Source organism: Dermacentor albipictus, chromosome 2 (genome assembly GCF_038994185.2).
Source record: "Dermacentor albipictus isolate Rhodes 1998 colony chromosome 2, USDA_Dalb.pri_finalv2, whole genome shotgun sequence".
NCBI classification, from domain to species: Eukaryota; Metazoa; Arthropoda; class Arachnida; order Ixodida; family Ixodidae; genus Dermacentor; species Dermacentor albipictus.
Window position 1 is genome coordinate 49,774,248 of NC_091822.1, and position 19,031 is coordinate 49,793,278.

Here is a 19,031-nt window from a genome sequence, read left to right on the forward strand (position 1 = left end):
TCTAGGTTGAACCCTTCTGACTGCTGAACGGCGATCTGCAAGCTATATTCACGCTGGCGATAGCACTGAGAATTCGATCTCACCATGCAAATATCTCCTTAATTGGCATTGGCTTTGAAGCTGAGGTCACGGGAAAGCTGACCCAGCCCTTCAACCGGCCAACACAGTAATTGCGAGAGCAACTTTGTGGACGGTGTCGGCAGCAGAGATCTAGGTCCTTCCGATGAATGCTTCACGTCCGACCGACTTCTGGGAGCTGCAGGCCAGTGGCGATGAACCGCAGCGCGCTATATTCCTACCTCCGCGTGGAATGGCCACTCGTACGCTTGCACCTGAGTCCCCTACATTTGATAGCGTAGCCTGCAAAAGGTTTACTTAGAAAGCCAGCAAGGGCGGTGCAACTCATTATCCGTCACTTCTTCGAACGCGTATCGCGCTTCCAGCCGTGGTCGACACAGAAAGAGGAACGCCAAGCAGATGACGAAGGCAAGTAATAGCCTCCGAAGCAACCAACGCACGCGCGCGCGACGCCCGCGTGTCTCCGGGGTCGCGCGACCGGCGCGCGCGGCCAGGGTCACAAGCCAAAGCCAAGCTACAGCAACGGAACCGTAAGCGGACTACCCCTTCGCCGGTTCCTACGACCGGTTCGCTTTGAAGATGATTGACAGATGCGTGACGTATTCGAAAATAGCGATACCGCCCCGCTGCCTCTGACGACCTGTGACGTAATCAAAATTTTGGCTAATCAGGTGAGGCCAAAGAAACGGTTCCCCAACCGAACCGTTATAAGATTCGGCCCCTGCTGTACGTAACATTCGCTTACAACGCGGCGGTGCAAAAAAACAACACAGATCAGGCCGTTCAAGTTGGTTTACTGCAGGAACCGTACGAAGGCTCTCGACGCCATGCTGCCGCACGTCACCGACGAAGAGAATCTTTACGTCGCTTCCTATCTCCAACGCGCCGAAGAAGCCCGACAGCTCGCCCGCCTACGCATAAAGAGCCAGCAGAGGACCGACAGCTGACACTACATTCTTCGACGATGAAACATGTAATACAAGCCTGGCAACAGTGTTTGTGTTTGGACCCCGATACGCCATCGAGGACTTAGCGAGAAGCTCTTACGCCGCTGTTTCGGACTCCACAGCATCAACCGAAGCATTGGCGCACTTGCGAGACGGCATTTCGCACTCATAGCGCCGCCGCTCACGGCCTGAAACAGTGCATGTTGCGCACCAACCAACCAGCGCCAGCCAACTTTGGGACTTTGCATAGCTGAACCCTGGACTTTCTTTGGACTTAGCTGCTTTGCACTTGGCTTCTTTGTTGTTCTGTAGCTTTTCCTTTAAGTGTACTTTCCTTTCTCTCCCTCTCCTTTTATGTTTGTGGTATCGGCAGAGTAATTCAGTAAACGTAAAGGGTGAACACTCCTGTGGGCGCGTTTGGCCTACTTTAGCCGACTTTGGCTCTCAGCGCACCTAGCGGAATCGGTGGACGCACCAGTCCCCAAGTCCCCAGTCCCGCACGCCGCCGAATCTCGGAGGCCACAATGTCCATTTCGTTTCTTTTATTATATTTTTGTCACCCATACCATTGCTTCAATCGAGTGATTTCATGCAGGCGCTTGTGCCGGTGTTTATATGTTGCGAATACGAGCGCGCAAAGGTGTTTCACTTCATGTTAGCTTTATTTAAAATTATATTTGCTGTATTGAGCTATAAATTCAAGCTATAAGAGCAGCGATGCCAACTATTGAGGAAGTAGAACTTTATCGCTTGTGATATTGTACTTCTATTACCTCATGCCGAAAGGAGTATCGTAAATAAATGTGTCATGTTCCTTAAATATGAATCAACTTGCTGCACAACCAAGAACACGAAAATATCAGACAACGATTTATTCCAGGAAGATTTTAAGAGACGGAGACATGAAAACGGGAAGAAACAGCGAAATGCAAGTAATACGGGTGTAACACGGTGCATCTTTAATCACGATCAAGCCCGATCTGATTTGAATTTCTCGTTCGCGAGTGGTTCTTACGCGCAAGCTGTGCGAGGGAGGCAATCGTAGTCGAGAATTTCGATCCGGATCGGGCTTTATGGCGATCGAAAGTGGTCCTGTGACACCGGTGTAATGGAGAACAGTCGGAAATTAAGGGCAAAATAAAAATAAGTTTACACAAGCAAAACATATACAAGGCATGTTGCAACTATCCAGATAATGAAAAAAAGAACTGTGAAGACACGCCAGCAATTAATATGCTCAAAATGTGATTGTTTTAGAAGGAAAAAAATATTATGCTTTTTCTTGTACTTCTGCGAAGGAGGGTGAATTAAGGTAGCAAAGTTATTTGAATGGTTGCGTGCCAAAATAAAATGGCTACAAAAATAATTCGGCACGCACCAACGCCCTCATCTCGAATGTGTAAGCCAGTGCGTCCATCATTAAACAGCAGCAATTAAGCACTTGGTGTTGGGAGTCCTCACCTGCTGTCTTCGAATCGTCTTAAGATAGTTGGAAATTTGCCCTTGAATATGCATGATGTCCTATGGCTGTAAAATGTAATTTGAGGAAATAGTGGATATTCCTGCAATACGTAGAATCACAGGCAGAAAGTGAGCTATGCTGAAGGCTTCAAAGCTATTGAATGCAGACGCCATGTCACTTCGTGTAATGCATATTTTTTCTGATTTAAGGTCAAGGAAGCACTGTTATAAATGCTAAGAAACAAGAAACTCTGCACGGTAAGGACTCCATATACAATTAAAGCGTGAAAACACGTATCTTCCGCCCAATGCGCAACAGCTAACAACGCTCGACTTCCGGCGCAGAGTGCAAGCCTGCTTGATTTGATAACCAGACCGGGCATCGAGAAGACGTCTGTCCAAATTGAGGCACGACCAAGAAGTGTAGAGAATGTGGAACACCCGATACGACCGACGGGCACGAGTGCACGCCACATTGCCTGTTGTGCGGCAAGAGCCACGTCACGGGAAGCCGGGAGTGCCGGAGGAAGTTTGAGGCTCCTTTCATCATCCGCCAACGCCGACGCCAGCGCCGCGAGCAGCGGACTCGAGAGCGGCAAGAGGAGCTTCAACCATCGTCACCACGGGGCGACGACCACCGCAGCCTGTCTAGGGAGAGGCGCTCGTCGTCAGTCTCCCTCGCGGGCGGGTGGTCGACCGGTGATGGTGGCGCCACGGCCGGAAGACGTCGGTCAACCAGCCGGGGTCGGAGCCGAATAAGAGGACGCAGGCGGAGCTGCTGCGGCCGGTCGAGATCGCAGAGCGCTCCTAGGCAGCAGCCGTGGTGCCAAGCCAACCGTGGAGGCCGGGGCCAACAGCAGCATCAGCAACGAAACCAACAAGGAGCCCAATCACATGTGACGTCCCAAAGAAACTGGGCCTGCATAATGACAGGGAGGGGGAGTGAAGTGCATCCCGAAATAGTTACACTTGTCACAGTTGAGAGTCTACAGCAAACTATCCAAAACATGCAGCCAAAGATCGCGCAACAGGATACAAAGATCCACACCTACGAGAGCGGTTGCTTTCCACAACCAATGGACAGGGACCGACACCCTAGCATGGCAACCATCGCCCTATTAGTTCCCTCACCGATATCCGCGCTTATTAACATACCAACCATTACAGAAAGTGAGGAGTCCGATATGGACTCCCAGTGTCCACCGAACAAACGAAAAGCCAGCCTCATTCACAGGACTCCCACTACAGCCCCAAATAAAGACGCAGGCCTAATCCAATGTGTAGAGCAACAAGTTGAACACGCGGTCAAGGCGGCTATGGACGCCATCTTCCCTGCGATTTTTTAACGCTTCCAGCAGTTGGAGAACCGCATGACGGCACTCCAACAGAACCAAAACACGCTAGCCGCACAGGTCGCACAAATCGCACAATACATCCCAAAATTAGCGCCCGTCCAGCCGGAGCAGACTCTCCCTCACCCCGCGGTCGTCCTTCAGGCGGCACCCGTCAGCGCAGCGGCAGTCCTCCGCCCTTCCCGCCTGGACCTGGCCTTCCACGCACTCCCTAACAATCAAAATGGCTGTAACAACCAATAGCACCTATCACGTTTGACAGGGGAACTGCCGCGGATTCAAAAAGAAGGCCAACCTTTACCAGCATGTTAATAACACGGCACACCAAGAATCCTACAAACCCTGATATCATAGCGCTACAAGAAGTCAACATGGAAGCCGGCCTCTCCTTTTACCGGGCTTTCCACTGCCGTAACAACTCCAAGAAAGTCACTACGCTCGTTCGCCGAGAAGAGGTGACGGCGATCCACGACATCTAAACTTCTCCCCCCTCGGGCATCCCCCACGTTTTCGTAGGGATCATCCCGACGCGCACGTCAGATTCCAGCCTATTCGTCCTTAACGTATACGTCGCTCCGTATGCAGACCCGAAGCTCGATGAGCTTTTTCACTCGGCCCTCAAAGTCAGCCGCGACTGCCCCCTGCTCATCGTTGGGGACTTAACACCGGTCATACTCTGTGCGGATACCTGGGCGACACCCACAAGGGTAGACATCTAGCAGAAGCCGCGCAACAGCTGGGACTCACGCTAATCAACGATACTACCGCCCGCGCCTGAATCGGCAGCTGAGGTCAGGTACACACTAACCCGGACCTGACATTCGTCGTTCACTCGCAAGGCTACGCCTGGACGAGCACCGGCGAAACTCTGGGAAGCGACCCCTGCATCCTTGACGCGGAAATCTATGCACGCGGCAAGCGTCGCCGGAAGCATCGCTTTTCGGTTACAAACTGGGACAAATTCCGCGAGTCCAGAAGAATGCGAGCCAGTGAGGGATCCATCGCCAATATCTCATCCTGGACGAGCCAACTCCTGGGCGACGTGGAGGAGCATACGGAACATCTTGACCCGGAAGCCGCCCCGGAAACCTCCAACGTCGACAGCAGGCTGCTCCCCTCGTGGCAGGCAAGAGCGAGCATGCTCCGGCGTTGAAAACAGCAGGGGAAAGATAACCAAGGCGCTAAAGGAAGAATCACTCGACTCGACGCAGAGTTCTCCGATCACGCGACCGAGGTCACCCGGCAGCAATGGTACCAAATATGCGATCGCATGAGGGGGCGCCTCAGAGCAGCCCGGACGTGGCACCTCCTACGCCACCTCCTGGACCCGGGCACCACCAGGACCGAAGGCAGAAGAAACATGGCCAAGTTAATCCACAGGCATACTCAGGACCTGAGGGCGTTCCTTGCCGAGATGCGAAACAAGTACATCAGCCCGCAACTCAAGACACCGTTACCTGCGGCCTACCACGGCCGGCCGAACGCGCACATAGACGCGGACTGTACGTTCGCTGAGGTGTCGGCCGCCGCCTTCAAGCTGTGGACAAACTCGGCGCCGGATTCGGACCGCGTTACCAACAAGATCCTACGCAGCCTGGACGAGGCCACACTTGAGCAGCTCACCGAGTTTATGAATGAATGCTGGAAGACGGGCGCCATCCTGGAAGAGTTGAAGCCGTCCACGATCGTTTTTATACCAAAACCAGGCAAACCAGGCAAACCACTCAATGCGGACAACCTCAGGCCTATTTCACTCACATCATGCGTCGGCAAACTGATGGGGCACGTGGTCCTAGACCGTGTCAATGAACACGTAGAAGATTGGGATGAGTTCCCCCACTCTATGTTTGGTTTCAGGCCACACCTTTCCTCTCAAGATGTTCTTCAGTTACAAAGGCAGGTGATGCAACCCGAAAGTCCGGCGGACGCTCGCTGACTCCGGTGCCACCTCGGCCTCGACCTGAAGAAGGCCTTCGACAATGTCACCCATGCAGCGGTGCTCGAGGGCCTGACCCAACTGGGTGTCGGAAACCGAGCATACCAATACGTCCGAAACTTTCTCACCGACCGTAAGTGCTGGATCAAAGTCGGCGAACATGAAAGTGACATTATAGAGTTGCGGAGCTGAAGCTCGCCGCAGGGATCAGTCATCTCCCCTTTTCTCTTTAACGCGGCGATGCGTGGGCTCCCGGACCTGCTGTGCTCTATCCCCGCGCTTCACCACAGCCTCTAAGCTGACGACATGACGTTATGGGCAATGGCGCATGATCCACAAGCTCTTCAAGAGATCATGCAACGCAGCATCGACGTCGTACAAGTTTATGCGGAGTGGAGGGGCCTGACGTGCTCACTGGAAAAGTCGGAATACCTCCTAATCATGCCCGGCAGAAGTAGCTGGGGATTACCACGGAGAAGGCGCTTCCTTGAACTTAAGGTCGGAGAACATACCATCCCGGAGCGCCCCAGTATCAAAATATTGGGGATACACTTTCAGAACACGCTGCGCTGCGGGCTCATGTTAAAGAAACTCCAGAGGACGACCAGTTACACACTACAGCTCATTCGCCGGGTGGCTAATCGGCACCACGGCATGGGCGAGGGCGATCTGCTTCGACTTGTGCAGGCATACATAACCAGCAGAACCTTGTACTCGGCACCATATGTCCAACTCGCAGCGACGGACTTAGCCAAACTAAACACAATGATCAGACGAAGCACAAAGGCAGCCCTGGCCCTTTCGAACCACGCGGCCACCGCAACGCTAGAGGCCTGAGGCATGCACAAACCGGACGAGCAGCTCTTAAACGCTCACCACACAGCCCAAGTCCGTCGACTCTCGCTAACCCCGGCTGGCGGCGCAGTCCTCCGGAAGCTCAGTCTCGAAGCTATCGCCGAGGTTACAGAGTACATGACGATTCCTCGAAAGGTCTACTTATGCTCCACCTCTCCCCTGCAACATGGACGCCGAGTTCTATCAGGGCCGTCGGCAGGCCCGTAGTGAAGCCATTTGGCGACGCACGGCTCGCAAGATGGAGTGGTCTACACAGACGCAGCCAGACACCCTCGCGGCGACCTCATGACTGCGGTAGTTGCGGATCACAACGGAGCACTGATAGAACACACAACAATCACGGCTGGCCGAGTGGTGGAAGCGGAGGAAAACGCGATTGCAATGGCCATGCATGCGGACGCGAATACCGTCATCAGTGACAGCAAGCAGGCCATCGGCAATTTCGTCCGCGGTAGAATTTCGAAACGGCCGTACCATGTCCTCACACGACGCACCCTAAGCGGCTTGAAAAGTCTCGTGTGGAACCCCGTTCACGCGGCTGGGCCCGGCAACGCGTCAGCTCACAGTTTGGCTCGAGATCTCGCGCCCCGAGCCCCGTCCGTGGATGCGGACGGCGTGAATGAGGAGGAGAGATACGAGGAATCCTGTGAGACATATCATGAAATAGCCCATAGGTATCGCTTGAGGCGTCGCGCGCTCGCCCCACCGGCCACGCAACTCGATAAAACGCAAGCGGTCGCGTTTCGGCGACTTCAGACACACACATACCCACACCCAAAGTACATTAACAAAACCACAGGGGGCAAGGAAAGCGACCAATGTGGGCTCTGTTCAGAAACAGGAACACTCATACACATAATATGGGAATGCACCTGGCTCCCGTTTTCTTATCCCCCCGTCAGCAGCGAGACTGACTGGACAGCCTGGCTCAGTTCCGGGGACGTCGACCGACAGCTTGAACTGGTGGACTGGGTGGAGAAGGCCATGCAGGCCCAGGGCCTTACTTGAGCCCAACCCCTCAACCACGTCCCCCTTCCCCCTTTCAATAAAGTTTATCACCACCACCTCGAGCGCACATAGCAGATAGCCTGCTACAGAGGTTCAGAGAGAGCGCACTATTGCCGTACTGCAATTATTTCGCATGAACCGCTTTAAAATAGCTACATTTCTATGGCAAATCTGGAGCACCATACTTTTTCAGAAGCCGCTGCGCGTAACATAAATCTCTCTGCACGGAATGGCATGTACTCTTTGGCCACATGTCTGAACGAACAATTTTATTTTCTAACTTCGTCACTGTGTCGAACGTACCTCACAGCTCGGACGCTGCCGCGTCGGCTGTTATCGCTAGCATCCCCCCTCATTTCTGCTCATGTTAAAAAAAATAATGGGAAATGAATGCCAGCGTGGCAAATTGGCAGCAGCTGTGTGTGGCTTCACGGCCGCCGTCACTCGTTAATGCGGCTAACAGTGACAAAACAAAACACGAAGAGAGTAAGTCCTTAACAACGTGCAAAATAACTTCTTGTGGCGTTACCATGAAACGGAAACGAAGCAGTGTTGCTAGACGCTGGCAGAAGAGCCCAACAACGATCATAGGGCGCATATTACAGAAAGAGCCCGTGCTGGGTAGTGCGGCCTGTCAAACTGGTACCGCAGCCGTAGCCACAGCCGCATATTTCTTGATGTGCTCTGCCACATAGCGGAATGGGCGAAGCTCCATAGCTCGGCCATAGAGCGGACACTCGAGCCGTTTCGTGGCCGAGATATGCAGTGTCGCCGATTCCTCTAGGTGGCAGAGCCTACGAAGAAAAATGCAGCTATGGCTACGGCTGCGGCTAGCACCTTGACAGGCGGCACGCCCACTGGGCACGACCGAACATGTGCGAAGCCTTGTGAGACCACTCTGCCGGGCTCTGTCTGTAAAATGCACCTGAGCATCGTTATTGGGTTCTTCTGCCAGCGTCTATTTCGTCGCCGTTTCATGGTTAGGCCACAGCAAGTTCTGTTGCACGTTGTTAACGACTTATTCTCTTCGCATTTCGTTATGTCACTGTTATGCTATGTTCAGACTACGTTCGTAAGGCGCCAATGTTTCGTAACATACGTAAGCAGAAGCGCAACAAGCGTATGCGTCTAGTTCAGACTGCAAACGTAAAGGTACCAACGTGCGCAATTCTCGCAAAAATCGTGGGTGAGAGTGTTAAAGGGTCGGCAACATTTACGACTGTTATGTTACGACCGTTGCGACACAGCCAATGACCGATAAGCTTTCGGCTTTCAACAACCGGTGACGACACTTCCGTCCTCCCGTCTGCAGACAGCTCCGGGCGCGGGAAGTGCCATTCCGCCATTCCGTGCGCACGATTGGCTGTGTTCGTGAAAATGTTTGCAGTGCGCCTTGCGAGACTGTTTTCAGTTCATCTGGTTTATCCGCTGAGGAAATCGATGGCCGCAGATGCGTGCTCCGAACTTCGATGAGTGGTATCATTAGGTTTTCAAGAAAGCGGAACTGCTGGGGCGACATGCGCATGATGTTATGAAACATCGCAGCGTCACCAACTCGGAGCTTGGCGAAAAGGTTGTGAAAATCGCCGTCGACGGCCCTGTCGAGAAATACTTGCCGCACCCAAACCCTTCTGCGTCGCCTTCGTCGTCTTTGGGCGATTGAATACATGACTATAAGTTTGTTTTGAGCGTGAATTTCTTCGATCTCAGCCAGCGCTCGCACGTTGGCAGGAGCCATATTGGACCGTTGGTGACGTCGATTCTGCAGCTCCAAATTTGATTGGCCTGTTGTAAAAGCCGTAATTTAAGCAGCAGTAAATGTGAACAAAGGTGTTGGCTTAACTGCCGTAACGTTTTTTACAGCCGTTACGTTCGATACGCCAAAAGAGCTGTTACGTGCGTTACGACCGTAGTGTGAACATAGCATTAGCCACATGAACGAGTGACGGCGGCCTTGCAGCCATGTACAGCTGCTGCCGATTTGCTACGCTGACTTTCATTTCGTATTCTTTTTTTATGCGCGCGTGGTGATGCTAGTGAAAACAGCGATGCGGCAGCGTCCGAGCAGCGATGCAAGTTCGATACAATTACGAAATTATAAAATAAAATAATATTATTCGTTAAGAAATGTGGCCTATGAACACATGCCGTTCGGGGCAGAGGGCATTATGATATGCGCGGCGACTGCTAAGAAAGTATCGTGCTCTACTTCTGCAAAAGAAATGCAGTTATTTATAAACGGTACACGTGCAATATTTGCAGTATGGCAATTATGCGCTCTCTCCCAACCTCTGTAGCAGGCTATGTGCGCTCGAGCGTTGTTAGCTGTTCCGCATTGGGCTGAAAATACGTGTTCTCATGTTTTCATTGAGTATGGAGTCGTTACCGTAGAAAGTTCCTTGTTTCATAGCTTTTATAACAGTGCTTTCTTAACAAAAAAAAATGCGCATTGCATGAACGAACGCAGCATCTCCATTTTGAAGCTTTGCAGGCTCCAATATTGCTATACGAAGGAACGTAGCGCCTACATTCAATAGCTTTGAAGCCTCCAGTATTGCTTACCTTCTGTCATTCTGCGTATTTCAGGAATCTCCACTATTTCCTCAAAGTACACTGCACAGCCAAAGGACATCACGCATACTCAAGGGAAAAATTCCAAGTGTCAGAAGACGATTGCAAGGCTTCGAAGACAGCAGGTGAAGACCCCCAACACAAAGTGCTTAATTGCAGCTCTTTAATGACGGACAGACTGGCTTACACATTCGAGATGAAGATGTTTGTGCATGCTCAATTGTTTTTGCAGCCATTTTATTTCGGAATGCTACCATACACATAATTTTGCTGCCCTAATTCACCTTCCTTCGCAGAAGTACAGGAAAAACGTCATATTTTTTTTCCTTCTAAAACAATCCCATCTTAAGCAAATTAATTGCTGTCGTGTATTTGCAGTTTTCTTTTTCATTATCTGGATAGTTGCAACATGTCTTCTGTGTGTTTTGTTGCGCAAAGTTAGTGCCATCACGCCATTAATTTTCAGCTATTCTCCATTATGCCCTTGTCACACGACCAGTCGCGATCGCGAATAAGTCCGATCCGGATTGAAATTCGCGACTGATATTGGGGCCATCGCGCAGCTTGCGCAAAAGAACCAATGGTGACTGAGAAATTCAAATCTCATTGGGCTTGATCGCGTTTGAAAGTGCGCCGTGTGACACCTGTATTACTTGCATTTCGCTGTTTCTTCACGTTTTCTTCTATCTGCCGCTTACAATCTTGCTGCAATAAATTGACTGCTGTTTTCGTGTTCTTGACGGTGCAGCAAGTTCATTTATATTTAAGGAACACGGCACATTTATTTACAATACACCTTTTGGCTTGACTTACTAGACGTACAATGTCATAAGCGATAAACTTCTGCTTCCTCCATAGTTGGCATGATTGTTGCGCTAAGCTACAGCTTGAAACAGCAAATGTGAATTTAAATGAAACTAACTTAAGTGAAACACCTTTGCGCGCTCGTCGTCACAACATCAACAGCGGCGCAAGCGCCTGCATGAAATCATGCGATTTAAACAAAGGTATGGGTCACAAAAAAAAGAAAAAAATAGAGAAACGAAACTGAAATCGGAGCCTCCGAGATTCGCCAGCGTGCGCGAACATCTTGGAGGCTGGTGCGTTTTGTCTATTTCGCTAGGTGCGCTGAGAGCCAAAGTCGGCTAAAGTCGGCCGCAGGCGCCTATGGGAGTGTCCGCTCTTGTCGTATGTTATGTTTTTCTAAGGCTCGGCCACGAAACGGCTCGAGTGTCCATTCTTGTCGTTTACTGTCTTACACGATGGTATCGGGACGATGCTTTTTGAGAGAGGGGTACTGACACGTGTAGTTGTTTATCAGGTGACCACGTTTCGTCGTCGAACAAATGTTATCGCGCAGCGCAGGACGCGCCTGCTTGTATCGGATATTTCTGGAGCGTTATCGATGGTTCATCCACTGTCTGTTGTCAACAACCCTTGTGTAATCCGATTGCATGTATGCGTGACGCGAATGGTGTAAAACTTTCTGGAAGACACGCGGGCAGCAGCGATTGCCCTGACTGATGTATAAAAGCCGACGCGCTTGGTCTGCTGATCAGATTTCGACGATCGCCGACCGCGTTCACCGCTATTGCTGTGCTTTGAGTGCCACTTGCTTTTTGTGGACACCAGTTCGCCCAATAAAAAGTTAGTTTCGTCGTTCGCAGTTTTACCGCTGTATTATTCACTGGCGCTACTACGCGACAGTGCGCGCAAACTACAATCTGGCATTACGCGCAAGCACAATCTGTGTTTACTTTGTGGAACACAATTATTGTATGCACGGAGAGAATAGGAAGATTGATAAGTACGCAGCCCATCTGCGCTTCCGTACTCGCTGTTTTCGAAGGTGTGAGGTGCTTCATATCAGCGTGACTCAGAGTGACGCAGCGGTGTTTGCATGCACAAAATCTGCGTGTCTTGATATATTCTGTCATTAAATGATGTTACTGATTAGCGACTAGTATTACAACTCAAGCGTACGACGAGCGGTCGCTGTCTCTGCCGATGTAAACAAGTGCATCGGTCGGTACTTTGGACTGTCAGCGGCGTCCTTGAGGGATACAAAGGTGAAAAGTCGTGCCCCACATATTATAGTGAGCATGCGAAGCGCTTCCCTAGGAAGGGGTAAAACACGTAAAATGGCAAGCAGCATGTATCAAATCATTGGCTAGGTCTACCCTTGGTCTTCATGTTGCAGCGCGATGTGTTGTGCAGGGGCACTGGCTCTTGTAGTGGCGAGTCGTATGCGAATGGCGATTCGTGGCTATTGAATTCGTCAGAATCATCGCTGTCACTGTTTAACACCTCTGAAAAGCTAGTCTAGCTGACATTGTCACTTGAAGGTCCCGCGCGGAAACGAGTCTGCTGAGCGTCTGCCCTTCACCGGTTTCTATCGGCCCGTAGGCGAGGACGGCATACCCAGCGCCCTCTCTGCTGGGGTACCGCTCGCGACGTCCCAAGAAGACGTTCGCTCGGCTGCTTGGTCATGTTTCGGTTTCGCCTTGCGCTAATATTTAAGTCTGAGAAGATTTAACGTAAAAGGCGTGCGCTGACAGGGTTTTGTTTCATGACACTTTTTGTGGGCTGTCCTTCCCAAATTCCGAGGAATAGCTTGGTCAAGAATGTAAGACAAGGTATGGGCAACTTAAGTGATAGACTGGTGTGGCAATATTACCCACATATACCGCACGTCATATAGCAAGGCGGGGCACATACACATACCTAAATATATACGGAAATTTCCGCTCATGGACAATCCCGCTGGCGCCGATACCGACACTGCGTTTCCTGCTACACAGGACCCTTCACGCTCTCGCGTTAGATTGGTTACAAAGATGGGCATCAAGCGGGGCGTGGAATTATAGGACACTCAAGCAGTAACAGTTTACATGATAGAAAAAGATGTTGCATAGCTGTGCGGAATAGGCTCCTCGCTGCTTTTCTTTTATTTGCCCAGAACTTGATATTTGCTAAGCACAAGTGGGAGATTGTGTTACCGGGACTGAGCTTTGTATTTGGTTCGGAAGCATTCAATAGAACAGAATTGGAGATTTCGAAGAAAAATTCCTAACACATGATTGCAGGGATATTGTCTTTACCAGAAAACGGTACATTCAACATCGTGAAAGGAAACCAGTTCCGAATACGACACTAGTAAATATTTGTGAATGGCCTTAGGCTGTACTTCGGAAATACGTTACATGTTGAATATCTACGATCAATGTCTGCAACGTATCTCTGCATTCTTTTCAGTGCATATATGTTTCTCTGGCGCATAACGAATAAATTTTCACAGCTTTAAGTGTTGTGTGCAGTTGACAGAATTTTGGCATCGTTCTTGTTTATTACTAAGTTACAGCGTTTTACAACTGACGCTTGCGATTAAATTTTTAGTTTCAATAGTGTTGGTTAAAGAAATACTAGCCTAAATACAACTTTAGCATCATGCAGTTACTATATCTTAATTAATAAATTTAAACGGAATAAACCTAACCAAAATTAGTCGCATTGTGGCTGAGAAAGACGATTTCTCCATTGGCGAGTGTTCAGAAAGAAGCCCCTGAGGGGAAGCAGTCTGTTAATGAAAACTTCTGCTTGGGACAAATTCTGAGAGCCTACTTGATGCATATTAGCGCGCCGATAGATTGCATACAAGGAAACTCACATATCACATATATCAGCGGCAACATGCCGATGTATGGCACACATATTAACGCGATAGCGTTCAGGGCCCTGTGTCGTAGACATCCGGCGTCGGTGCAGCTCCGCGTGTCGCAGAGGCGTTACTGAATGTACTAAATTTTTCAAAGTGAAATGCATCAGAAAATTCGTAAAGTAGGCCTTACATACAACCTACAGACATGATAGCACCGGATTGTAACTTGAATATACGAGAAAACATTATCCTGTCACGCGGAAACTCAAACACAAACCCCTTTTCCAGCTGTCGTTTGAGGTCTGTCTTAGTAGGAGCGGCGGAACCCTCTTGGTTCCTGGCGTCACCATCAAAACAAGAACCAGGAAGCTCGCCTTCGTGCGTATATGGTTCTCTGCCAGCGCTTCCAGGAAAACATTACGGTTACGTGAGATGTAGTTGCTGGGTAGGGTGAAAAGCAGTCGGATATTTTTGAATGGTATCGAGCTCCGCTCTTAAAGCCTTTGCTTAGGCGCCGTCCCAAATTTTTGACGGCAGTTAATCTCTCGGACCTGTGACTAAACGAGTTAGCTGTCCTGTCCTCGTCTATGTGTTGTCTCCTATCCCTGTGCTATTCGTATCCCTGTGCTTTTCAGATGTGGCACAAAAAACGTCCTCGAAAACAGCCCGAAAACCATAAGTGACCACCAGCATCAGTCTAACGTATAGTCGTCTCAGTGCACCTGTCGTAAAATATTTTACCTCATATTATAAAAAGAAACTGCAACAGGGTTGACCAAGTTTCATAAAACACGTTTGTCTTTGGAATACTAGTAGCAGCGCGCGAAGGGCGATGGGGAGGAGAATGACTGACTATTTCACCGTCCTTCGATCTTTTTGCGCTGTTATGGGTCTCCCGCAACGCCTCAACTGATGAAACTAATGAGGAGAGAACGCATAGAGGAGAGAAATATGTATGCAGTTATAGACTAACAGGGTATCATTATAAGCAATCTCTATGATATAGCGAAGGAAGCAGACATCTCCACTCATCTGTACCGTACCCCGAGCTGCCACGCAAGCTTGATGGGAAGTAGTGAGGAACAAGATACAGAATCTCCATGTGTAACTAGCAATGAAATTAGAATTTGCAAGACAGTGTCACTGGAACAAGTGACAGAAGATGGCCTATTGGTCGATGGAATTAAATATGACTGGGATATTATGCTTGAAAAGCTTGCAAACTTTCATACGCAATACCTAACAATTTCAAATGTCACGGGAAGATTAAAGAAGGTGAACATTACACTAATCCACAAAGGATGAGGCCTTAAAGTATTCACGGTTCTAGATCGATTAGCTTGCTTTCAGTAATATATAAAACATTTATCAAGGTAGTGTCCAATACAATCAGGTCCACACATGACTTCAGTCCACCTAGAGAACAGGCTCGCTTCGGAAAGCGACATTCTGCGATGGATGACGTCCATCTCATCAATCAGGTAATTGAGATGTGTTTAGAATATAATCAACCTCTCTACACGGCTTTCATAGATTATGAAAACGCATTTAGTTCAATACAGCTACCAAAAGCCATTGAAGCATTGAGTGATATGAAGCGCAGGAAGCATACGTGAATAAGTAAATATCTACAGACTCCGTAGCTACCTTGTTTCTTAACAAGTAGAAAATTAAGTATCAAGAAAGCGCTCAAGCAAGGAACGATCTACACGATGCTACTCGCTGAATGTTTAAACGAAATATTTAAGCTAATAGACTGGCAAATATTAGAAGTCAGGATCAACGGTGAATATCTCAACAACCATCGGTTTGCAGATGAGATCATCTAGTCCAGCAACGATGAGGAGGAGTTCCAACAAATTATTGATGATTTTAACCGAGAAAGTGCAAGAGTGGGGTTGAAGATTAATATGCACTAGACAAAGGTAAAGTTCAATAGCGTTGCACGGAAACAAGAATTCATGATCGCGATTTTGCCTCTAGAGGCTGCAGAGGAGCACGTCTATATAAGTCAATTGCTCGTAGGGTTCCCTCATCATAAGAAGGAAATTTACAGAAGAAAAAGAAATGCTTCGAGCGCATACGGCAGGCATAGCCAAGTCCTGACCCGCAGCTTTGTTCTTTCCTTGAATTTAGAATTATAATTCATAAAGATTGCATTCATGCAAATAAAGTTATTATTATTAATTAACTTTATTTCTATGAATACGATGGCGGAGGTAGGGACAAAAGCAATATTAACTGCCTAGGAAGTGCTATGCTGCCCAAAACAAGTGCAGCATGTCACGTCGGTGATATATAACTGCATCGCACGCATAATTTTTGCGTTCAGGAACAGAAGTTGTGCAGCACACAGGAGGTGCAATAAAAAGAAACTCATTGCCCTTGCACTCAGTGAAGAATGACGATAGTGAAGCTGTGTATGTTGGCCCCTTTATGGCGAACTGCACCACCACCTTGGGTCGGCCCGATATATACTCGTTACTATGTATACTTGATAAAGGCAAATAATCTTCGTACATTTCTACAGGAAGGCTGGTATAAACAAGCGAATATACTTCTGTGTAATACAGTCAAGGGTTTAATAATGCTGAGTAACATATAGTATATATCCAGCTGCTCGCATGCGAAAAGTTTTATCTTCAGAGAAACACTCAACGTGACCGGAGGTTGGATTGTATAAAATTTGGTTAGATAAGGATGGACTAAGTACATTTCTATAGTCGAAAAACCAAGCCTCGGCGAGCATAATAACATGAAAAGAAAGATCGAACTGTCAAAAGAGTGATTCAAGTTTTGCCCGTTACGATGATCTCACAAACTGTTTAACTCGCTTAGCTTGCTCATGAAAACTTTCTCCCCCTGCTGCATCGCAAAAGAAACTGATGTCAGTCACTTTATTAGCCGAAGATGGCAGCCTGTGAACAGAAATGATATCGCTTGCAGTGAAACTTGCAAAGCATTTTTTTTCTAGTGTTGTGTCTTGGGCTATCTTCATGGTTGGCTTGTAAATTTTTTTTCTGCCCCCCATAGCGTTGACTTTTGACAATCGAAATTCATTTTCGCATTCTGAAATTCCACGGAACTGAAAATTCATCTCTCCGTTTTGTCACTGACACACATTGATTTCTCAGATTAACAGGTCAGTTTCATTGGTTCTTCCCGGCTTTCAAGTTCTGTCACCCATTTATTTAGTTCAGGGGCCCTATAACGTAAAACTATTCCAATATGTTTTTATTCTAATCTCCTGACGTCAAATTTGCGTAACATTCGAGGCGAGCATCGGGCGGTCACCCGCAGGGTTATCAGAACAGACCAATCAAACGGTGTCCTCTTTCATAGGAGATAACTTTTGTTGGCTTAAAAAACGAGTAACATTGCCTACACTGAGCGGCTTGTCTTATCTCCTATGAGATAAGACAAGCCAACTGGAGAGAGATTCCATAAGCACGCCCAACTGGAGAGAGATTCCATGGGCGGAGCCACTGCACTGAAAATCGATAATCGGATGAAGACGGTGGTGCCGGGATCCGCGATTGGTCCGCTTTCTCTTGCTTAGCTTGCGATGGCTGGTCGAAAATCACGGCGGCGTGCAACGGAAGCTTAACAATTACGCTAAAACTGATCCTCAGCAAAGAAGAGTTGGCAGAACGAGTTTGTAAACGTGCCGAAAGTGCTCGACAACGTTACGCAGCCGCGCAAGAAGTTGTTTTTTTGTACGCAAATAAACTCATGCTATGCGGCAGCTGCGAGTAGCCAGTGCCTGAGCGATCGGCGGCAGCCCTCTTTTATGCCTTTGGTAACGGGGCAGCCTGCGGCTGTTCAGAAGAAAGTTCAGTTTTGTTCGGCGTATTAGTGCATCTTTAACGCGTACACGTCACGTTGACGTGGTGAGTTATTGCGGTTTTGTGACGTCACGTGACAGGCAGGTAAAGTGGGTGCAGCCCGAAAACTTTTGTCCAACAGCCGAGGTCTAATGGCGAAAAGGCGTCGAATCAGAAACAACTCTTTTTCTGTTCTTCAGTCATATCATGCATAATCAGTGTGTACACGTCATATGAGATGGGGAGGTATCGCGGCTTTCGTGATGTCGCGTGACTTCTGAAGTGGAAGTGGTTCAAAAAAGTTTTTAACCAATCGCGGAGGGCTGATTGCAGAATTGGAATAAAAAAGTTTGGAATAGCTTTACGTTATAGCGCCCCTGCAATGTCCTCATATTGATCACACATGCACCTTAGAATCACGTTGTACATGCTAGACATTACCAGAGACTGTTCAGCGTCCTCAACCGCGATTTTTTATTCGGAAGCATTATGTCCCGCATGAAGCAGAAATTACGGTGAGCGTCCAGCGTTCAGATCCAATCAATGGCCAGAAGAGCCACGTGAAGAAGTGGTGAAGTGACGTACCCAGTGCTTAACTTGCTGCGGCTCGCACTGCGAAATCCGTGGTGAACAGCTACGGCGTCGGACGTACGCCGTGGCGCACACCCAAACAATTTACTTTGCCCGCTTCGAAAATTGAGTTAACCCCCGTTCAAAGCCAACCTGGCCCACAGCCAGAGTGAACATGGCCTATCCCCAAAACTTGGGTGGCCCGTACCAGAATTTAATTTGCCCAATTTGTGCACATGACCATGTGGCGCGGAAGAGTCAGAATGCTTTCGCATTCAATGCACGTAAGGAGACTTAAGTGCTTGTGTAACTTTTAGTCACGAGGGTGTCTCGTTTTGCCGTGAGAGTGGCAAACGTGCCAACAAGGTCCATTAGTGGGGTGTTATGCAGGAAGGCTCCGAATGTGGCAACTGCTATATCCGCGAAGCTTGGCGAAGCCCCAAATCAAAGAGCTAATGATACGAAGACATAAGACGTAGCCTTCGGTACGCCTCTAGTTTCATTGGGTTATCTGCATTCACTCTTGGTTTATGGCCACCTGCGCATTACCTTAGGGTGGCCAAAAAAAGAAGAAAAGAAAAAAAAACATATATGGTGGCTCTTCCGTAATCGAGAGTAAATGTAAGCATGAAACGGCTACCGGCAAAGCGGATTCGTTCGAGTGATTACGACTACGCCCGCCCATCTCACATTCATCCGCTGCTCACCTGACGCTGCCCGCCTGGCCAGTAAGCGTGGCACCGTCTCTCGAAGGTGGCCGCGTAATAGCCG